Here is an 8,870-nt window from a genome sequence, read left to right on the forward strand (position 1 = left end):
CTACTGATTTAGAAAGTATCGAGTGCACAGTGGAAGGAGTCATGGAGTTATAAAAGCCCACTGCTTTAAAAGAATCACTTTAATCTATACAGGAGAAACTAGCCCACTACAAACTCAACAGGAGCACTGTCTGTGCCACAAACCCTAAATTCATCAGTGCTCTGCGTTTTGCTGCCTATCCCTGAGAGTAAAGATTCTACCATTCTTAATTTTTAATAAAGCAATAAGTTTACATTGATAAAATGCTTAAAGATTTTTTTCAAGACATTTATATACCATTAGCTTTAGCCCCATTTCGATTTCATTTTTAAGAAAAGAAAAAAGGCCTTGTTCTTTGAATGAGCACTCATGAGAATCCTAGCTGCTGTCCATGAAGCCGGGCGAGGCTCCTCGATGCCCCCACTCTGCTGTTCCTCATACCATCGTTGCTTTCCTTACAACTCAACAATGTTTGTGAATTAGGGAATTTAACAGACAGTGAAGGAAAAGGACAAGACAGACTTAAGGAACACTCAAGTGACATGTATGTTTCCCTGGGTAAACGAGTTTTGCTGGAAATAATCTGAATGTAATCCAAGAAAGGCAAAATACCTACAAAAGAGAAGAAATGCAGCATAGACATGTTCTTGCTGTCTTTGTGTTAGCCTTCCTGGCCAAAATCTTCTGTAAACCTCTTCAGCTTCAAGAAGTCCTGCTCATTGACTGTCAGCTTTGTGCTGGACAGGGACCGCAGCATATCCCATATGGAAACAACTGGCTCCAAGAGTTTATCTCCAGGAACATCCATCCATGTCATTTCAATAGCCCCTGGATCTCCTGGAGAGCAGGGTGTCAGCAGGTCATTTACAATGCAGTTAGGATCAGCTCTTGAGGGTCCACGAACCTTTTTGAAGTGAGTAGATGACTGAACTTTTCTCACAGGCTGCATAAGTACATCCCATACAATGATACTTATATCTGCTCCTGAATAGCCATCTGTCTTCCTCCCAAGTTCTTGGAAGTCTGCTTCTGTGAGGCTGTTCTGAGTGCTGCCCAAGTGCGGTCTAAACATGGCTGCTCAGGCATGGGCTTCGGGCAAAGGAATATAAATACGTTTCTCAAATCTTCGCCTAATTGCAGAATCCAGAACCCAGGGTATATTTGTAGCTCCCAGAACCAAAATTCCATCACTGTCCACACCAACTCCTTGCATTTGAACCAGGAACTCTGTCTTAATTCTCTGTGCAGCTTCACTCTCATTCTCACTTCTGGAACCACACAGAGAATCAATATCATCAATGAAGACGATAGAAGGCTTGTTCTCTCTGGCAAGCTGGACTAAGTTCTTAACCAGTTTTTCGCTTTCCCCCAGCCACTTAGACACAAGGTCAGAGGAAGTTATTGAGAAAAATGTTGAGTTGTTTGCTCCCGTTGCAACAGCTTTAGCCAAGTAAGATTTTCCTGTTCCTGGTGGTCCAAATAATAGGATTTCTCTCCAAGGTGTCCTCTTTCCTGTAAACAGATGAGGGAACTTAATAGGCAGAATCACAGCCTCTTTAAGAGCTTCTTTGGCTTCTTCGAGTCCAGCAACATCACTCCACTTTACATTTGGTCGCTCTATAACAATGGCACCTTGAAGTTGATTCTGCAGTTTCTTTTTTTCAGGATCATCAGATTCTGCATCCCCATCACTGTCATTCCCCTTCTCATCAACTGGGCCTGACTGTTCCTCTTTCACGGGCTTCTGTGGTGTCTTCTCTTTTTTCTTCAGATATTCCTTTAGTTTTTCTGCTCTATCAAGATATTCTGTACACTTGGCCCTGATACTTTGCTTGGCTTTATCACCTTGTGCTTCATATTTAACAACACGGAGAAAATACTGCACAGCATGTTGGTAGAGTTGAAGAGCTTCCTTATAGTTTCCAGCTTTGTCTTCCTGGCCTACTTTGCTTGCAAGATCTATTGCTTTCTGGAGGTTGGTGTTCGTGGACGCCATGGTGAAGATCCGAGGGGTCCCCTATAGACAAGGCCAGCAGCAGTGCTTTCGAGTCGCGCTCGGGTCACCGCCGCAAACCCTGCGGAAGATGGCAGCTTTGAGATCCCCAGCGGCAGCCCCAGCTCCTGAGCCAAATCCAGCAGGAACTCCTGCAGCCACCCGACCCTCCGCACAAAACTTCCGTAATTTCGAGCCCCTTAGGGCTCTGGTCCCGCCTCTGGCCGGGGCACTCCAGATTGATTTTTAAAGCTTACTAGGATAATTAGTTGTGTAACACTGAAGTAGTTTCTGTGTTAGTAATTATTCTATTGATGTGAAGAGACACCATGACCAGAGGAACTCTTATAAAAGAAAGTATTTATTTGGGGCTGGCTTACAGTTTCAGAGTCCATTATCATCATGGTGGGGAGCATGGATGCAGGGATGGTAGGCATGGCTTTGGAGAAGTACTTGAGAGCTTCATCCTGACTCACAGGCAGAGAGACACTGGGCTGTCATGGGCTTTTGAAACCTTGAAGTCCACCCCCACTGATAAACTTCCTCCATCATGACTTTCAAATAGTGCTACTCCCTGGTGACTAAACATTCAAAGATATAAACCTATAGGGAGCACTCTTACTCAAACCACGACAATTTCTTGTGAGAAACCATCACAGGTAATTTGAGTACCCATCCTTTGTGTACCTTGAGACACCACTTTACACTCACTGAGAAATTAAAAATAGGGCTGTGGAGGAGGAGCAATGGGCCTTCTGTAAGGGGGTAAACATGGAGAACAGTTTGAACTTCCTCAAAATTAAACTTAGTTGTGTGTGGTGATGCATGTTTAAAAATCTTAGCCCATGGGTGATAAAGATAAAATGAGGTCAAGCTGGACTCTCAGTGAAACCCAATCTCAAAATAAGAAATTAAGTTAAATACCATAAACACACGGACTCTGCTCACGTATATCCAATAGAATTGCAAATACAACCACATAAAACTTGAACATGAATAGTCGCAATGTAGAAAAACAACAAATGTTCACCAACAGATGAATAGATAAAGAAATACTATTCAAATAAGAAGTGTGATTCATGTCAGCAAAATCTTGCTGGCATATGCAATAGTGTCTGCGTTTGGTGGTTGATTTATGGTATGGATCCCGGGATGGGGCAGTCTCCGCATGGTCCTTCTTTCCGTCTCAGCTCCAAACTTTGTCTCCGTAACTCCTTACATGGGTATTTTGTTCCCCATTCTAAGGAGGGACGAAGTATCCAGATTGTATGCCCCAATTCAGGGGAATGCCAGGGCCAGGATGCAGGAGTGGGTGGGTTGAGGAGCAGGGCTGGTGGGAGGGGGGGTTATAGGGGGCTTTCAGGATAGCATTTGAATTGGAAATGAAGAAAATATCAAATAAAAAATTGTATTAATAAAAAAAAGAAGTGTGATTCATGCCGCCACTTGGATTATCCTTCAATACATGCTAAGTGAAAATAGCCAGACATAAAAGAGTTGTACAGATGTTTTTCTTTTTTAATAACATGTCCAGGATCAATCAGATTAGAATTTGTCTGGGGCTAAGAATTGACTGCTTAGTAATGAATAAACTCTTTATTTTGGGGGTGATAGTTTTTTGGGTAAGACAATGCTGGTGGCTCTGTGATGATAACATTGATGATAACATTAAAAGTAAATCATACACTTTAACATTACTGGTGAATTTCATGTTATGTGAATTGCATCTCAGCCCTGAAACTACCCTCTTTAAGAATTCATTTGCACCTAATTCATCCCCCCCCCCCCCCCCCCCGCACATGCAGTTTCCTGACAGCAGTAACTTTGTGAAGGACTTTTATTTCTCTCTGGTACTCACACCACCCCCTCAGAAGCTGAATTGATGGCTGCTGAACTATTTCTGTAAGGAGACGGCAACATGCTTCTTCTGTGTGGGGGCATCTGCTGAAGAGGGGGATGGTCACACAATCCTGTTTCTGTCTTAAGAGGGATTTAAACAGTCCTCTGATCTTTTAAATATTCAAAAAGATTATTTTTGAAGCTGGTGTCTAAATGGAGAAGGCAGGATGTAAGGGGCTCCAGCATCAAAGCTGGAATTCGCAAAGCCCTGCCAAAGTTAAAGCCAACTTGCATCATAAAATTAAACTGAATCAGTTACCAGGGGATTCGCCCTGGACTAGAAAGAAGACTTTCTCTCCACGAGCAAACACGCATCTCCTTGCACTAAAGAGAAGTGAAGTCATTTTACTTGTAGACTTTGTTTTATAGCAGTGGCAGCGCCTTCTGGATCTCAATGCATAGGGACTTTTTTTTTTTTTTTTTTTTTTTTTTTTTTTTTTTACATCAAGGAATTGCGTGTGGTATGTTCAGTTCTAAGAAATGTGCAACATAAACTTAAAACACTATTACCTTAAATGATAAACCTGTATGGAAATAACATAAAATCACTTGCTAAATTCTAGGTAGTACTCAAGTTTCTGACACAAAACATTTTTCATCCCCCCCCCCCCAACCCATCGAATTCTCACCTCTACGCTCTGGTTCCTTTCAGGGTTGCATGAACGAACTGCTTCGCGGCAACGGGCCCAGGGTGTAGCGGGGCAGAACTCTGGGAGGTCCAAGGTTGACTGCAGGCTGAGCTGCTTGCTTTCTTCTCTCCCAGTTTACAACTCTGCTTGACAAGGTTTATTTCCAGCACTTCAGAGAAGGTACCCAGGAGCTGTAGACTCTGTTGGAGAGAGTAACCTTGTACTGTGTCGTCTGAGCCAGGTTTTGAGTTCAGGGTGAAGATGATGCATTTCTCAAACGTAGGAAGCTCGGAGAGGGCTCCTCTGAGCTTGGGTTATTAGAGTCCTTGGCTCTCCTACCTGGGCCCTCTTACATGTTCACAGGCCCCACGACTTTCCCCAAGACCCCTAAAACTCTCCCAGGCATAGGCTCCAACACATTGGACAACTTAGCAGGGCCCTGGGTTAAGGTTCTTTACCCACCCAGCCATTCTTCCCCACAAACCATACCCTGGCCTGGATTCTGCTTCAGTGAATTAAATCTACACACCACCTCCCTGTGTGTTAGGCATCCCATTGCAGTGGCTGACACCCATGTGTGTGCTCAGACCCCTGCTACCATCCTCTTTCCCTTCCTCCTCTCCTGTCCTCTGTTTTGGTGGTGGCTGTCTGATTTTTTTCTTTTAAAATAACGTTTCACGAATGGATAAACTCCAGGATGATCTCAAACTTGTAATGTCTCAGTATCTTCTGAATGATGAAATTACAGGTGAGGATCACCATACCAGCATCCTCCTTTCCTCCTCCTCCTTCCTCTTTCTCTGTGTCTTTCTCTGTCTCTCTTTCACTCTCTCCTTTGCCTTTTCGTTGTTGTTGTTGAGACAGTATCTTATTATGCAGTCCTGACTGTTCTGGAACTTACTTTACATAGGCTCCCTCCAAGGTTCCTGGGCATTGCCAGCTCTTGTTATGTCCACCGAAACATAATATTGGAGGTCCTCATAGTAAGTAACTATGGCCACACTCACACACTGGAACTCATTCTCTCAGAGGCAGTGTCATGGCAGTTCCCATGGGCTGGCTGTATATTGAACCTTGATTTTTCTCATTTGATCCTCAAATTCTTGTAGAGGTTAGGTTACCTCCCTAAACCTCATGGCAGCTAGGGCTCTGTGCTCTCTAAAAGGTAATGACCATACATGGCCATTGCAGATGACAATTGCAGATGACAAAACTTGTACTTGTGTATTGCTAGATTCACCTTTCCTGTACTCAACAGGCCCTCTGCAAATGTCTCCAGTTGTTTCTGCAAGTGTTAGCCATACTTCTTGAGCTGTAGATATTTCCAGCCAGGTAAACTGTGGGTGGAAAAAGAATTTATTTATGAACATATAAGAAACTGGTAGAAATGATTTTTTCCAGGACTGAAATATTTGCTGAGGTTTTGATAGTTAAACATGTCTGTGGGCTTAGATTTAAAACAAAAACAAAAACAAAAACCTACTTTTAATTAAGGTTCTCAAATGCTTCAACTTCCTTCTAGCTCACCAGCCAAAGGTAGGGGATGTGGACTTGTTTAGTGTAGTGCTTTGGGGTGGTTCCAATCTCTATTGGTCAGGGTATCAGCAGTCCGGCTTGGTATTGTCAGGACACCAAGCAGGAATCAGCTGTGGCAGCACCATCCAGCAGAAACTGCCAGCCTCTGCGAAGTCGGCACAAGTCAGTGGCAATCAGCCAGGATGCTGCCAGGAGGAGTTCTCAGCTGTGCCTTTTTCAAAGAAAGGAAGATCAGACAAGATGTGAGACCACCGAAGCAAGCCCCTCACTGTCTTTTGAGTCCTATTTATACCCTCTCCAAACATCACGTGTCCTCCATGGGTTTTGCCTCAGTAAAATACCATGTGAGTCTGCATCACATGTCACAACCAGAAATTTCCACTTCACATGTCCCAAGAAAAAAATTTGAATTACTACCAACAATTTCTTCAATTCTGTTTAAAAACAGGAGATAATCCTAAAACACAAGGCTGTTAAGACAAGACCATCATTAGTGGGTTTACTTTAAACAAAACTTGAAGATGAGATTTCATGGTGAATTTTCAAGGAGTAGCCCTTACTTTTAGGCTCTGTGTGTTCATGGCCATCTGATTTATTAGTCAAGGATCCAACTTGCCTTGCCTTTGCCACTATGGCTTTGCTCCAAGCCTGCCCATGCCAAGGTTAACTCAACCTCACTTCTCCTCAGGCATGTCCATCCTCACCTCTGTGTGGTTCCCTGGCTGTGTCTTTCTCACTCTGGTGGTATATAAGGTACGGGTTGTAGTATAGGAGATTCAGACAAATAGACCTCCTATGAGTTCTCTAGAGTCACAGAACTTATGGAATGTCACTCTGTATTAAAGGAACTTATTGCAATGATTTACAGGCTGAAGTCCAATTAACCCAACCATGGGCAACTGTGAATAGGAAGTCCAAGAATCTAGTAGTTGCTCAGTCCCACGAGGCTAGTTGCTTCAGCTGGTCTTCGGTAGAAGCTAGAATTCTGAAGAAGTAGGCTCCAACAGGTGTGCTGGCAACTATGTCCAAACAGGCAAAGAAGAGAGAGCCTTCAGTCTTCCATCGCCCTTATGTAGGCCTCCTGCAGAAAGTGTGGCCCAGATTAAAGGTGTGTACCACCACACCAGGATTTGGAACTTGCCCTGTCTCTGGCTGACCTTGAACTCTTCTTGAGTTCTTCTTGCCTCAGTCTTCTGGGATTAAAGGCGTGTACTACCTTTCCCAGACAATTTGCCTGGGAAAAGTTTGTCCTGGCCACTATGCCTCAAGATCTGAGGACACAGCATATCTGAGCATCGAGTGGTGGGAGAAGTGGACTGAGGTTGGGTTCTGGAAGCGATAGAGGACTACAGAGCAGTTTTGATCTTGGATATTATCTCAGTGAGCAGCTGAATAAGGCCAAGCCCTGGCACTCTTCTGACATTCCACATGAACCCATAGGAGGGCTATTTGTCTGAATCCCCTATCCTACCACCCATACTTTATATACCACCAGAGTGAGAAAGACACAGCCAGGGAACCACACAGAGGTGAGGATGGACATGCCTGAGGAGAAGTGAGGTTGAGTTAACCTTGGCATGGGCAGGCTTGGAGCAAAGCCATAGTGGCAGAGGCAAGGCAAGTTGGCTCCTTGACTAATAAATCAGATGGCCATGAACACACAGAGCCTAAAAGTAAGGGCTACTCCTTGAAATCACATCCCTAGCACTGTAAAACAATGCCAAAACCCTAATGTGACATTGTTATCACACCAAAAATGAAAATCTCTTAAGGTAGCTTCATTTCTCCAATTGTTCAAAAAGAGAACTTTATTTATTATTATTATTATTATTTATTATTATTTTTTTTGGGGGGGGGTGAGGTGCATGGCATGGAACACAGGGCTTCAAACTTGCTAGGTAAAATGTTCTACCTTTAAGCCACATCCTTCCCAAGAAAAAGTTGTCAATATTTTGATTAAAAGAGAGTCTAAATCAAGTTCATGCCTTATCTCTTTTTTAAGCCATAGTTAAGTTACAGGTGTTCCCTCTGCTTCCCCATGTCCAAGCTCTCTGCTCAAGAACATGTCTCCTGTCCTGTGCAGTGCCCTGTTCCTTGTGAAACAGGATATCACTATGTGGCTGGCTAGCCTTGAATTTTCTATGTAACTCAGGCAGGCCTCAAATCCACCATGCTTCTGCCTCCGAATCCCTCAGTGTGGGGTAACAGTAGGTTTGTGCCACCATACTCTAGAATTTGTTTCTGCCTTGGCACTTGAGACTTTTGAAGAGATAGGAAGGTGACCTTTGGGAGCCCACTAAGGATTAGGGAAGAACCAAGCACACTTTTCATGATTGCTATTGATATATCTGGGGACTTGCTCAGGAGACAGGGTTCAAGGAAGGGTCCTTTTCCCTGACTGCCCAGGGAGATACTCTTAAGTCTATAGCAGCAGTGACTCAGGCTCCCAAAGCCTAATGGTTCAGCAGTGTCCCTACCTGAGCTAGTACCCGAGCTACCACTCATCACGAAAGCAACCCTGTTGCTGAATAGAGACAGCTCTGGCCTGGGTAGAGGGTTGCTTCATTGCTTTGGCTAAGGACTACTCCTAGGAAGATGGTTCAGCTTAAGTCATGCTAAAGAGATGGGTGGACTAATTCTTTAGTGAGACACTGTATTTTTCCTTCCCAGAATCTGTGCCTCTAAGTGCAGAAGTATATGAACTTCTGGGAGTTATGCAGGGTTTTAAGTCAGCCTACTTTTCTTTCTTCCTTCCTTCCTTCCTTCCTTCCTTCCTTCCTTCCTTCCTTCCTTCCTTCCTTCCTTTCTTTCTTTCTTTCTTTCTTTCTTTCTTT

At 43.8% G+C, this 8,870-nt stretch overlaps 1 pseudogene; it reads right to left on the reverse strand.

Moving 5' to 3' along the window:
* Nucleotides 1-640: 640 nt before the first annotated feature.
* Nucleotides 641-1,975, reverse strand: LOC110309815 (annotated as a pseudogene).
* Nucleotides 1,976-8,870: the final 6,895 nt, after the last annotated feature.

The sequence above is a fragment of the Mus caroli genome, chromosome 14 (assembly GCF_900094665.2).
Source record: "Mus caroli chromosome 14, CAROLI_EIJ_v1.1, whole genome shotgun sequence".
In the NCBI taxonomy this organism is placed as follows: domain Eukaryota; kingdom Metazoa; phylum Chordata; class Mammalia; order Rodentia; family Muridae; genus Mus; species Mus caroli.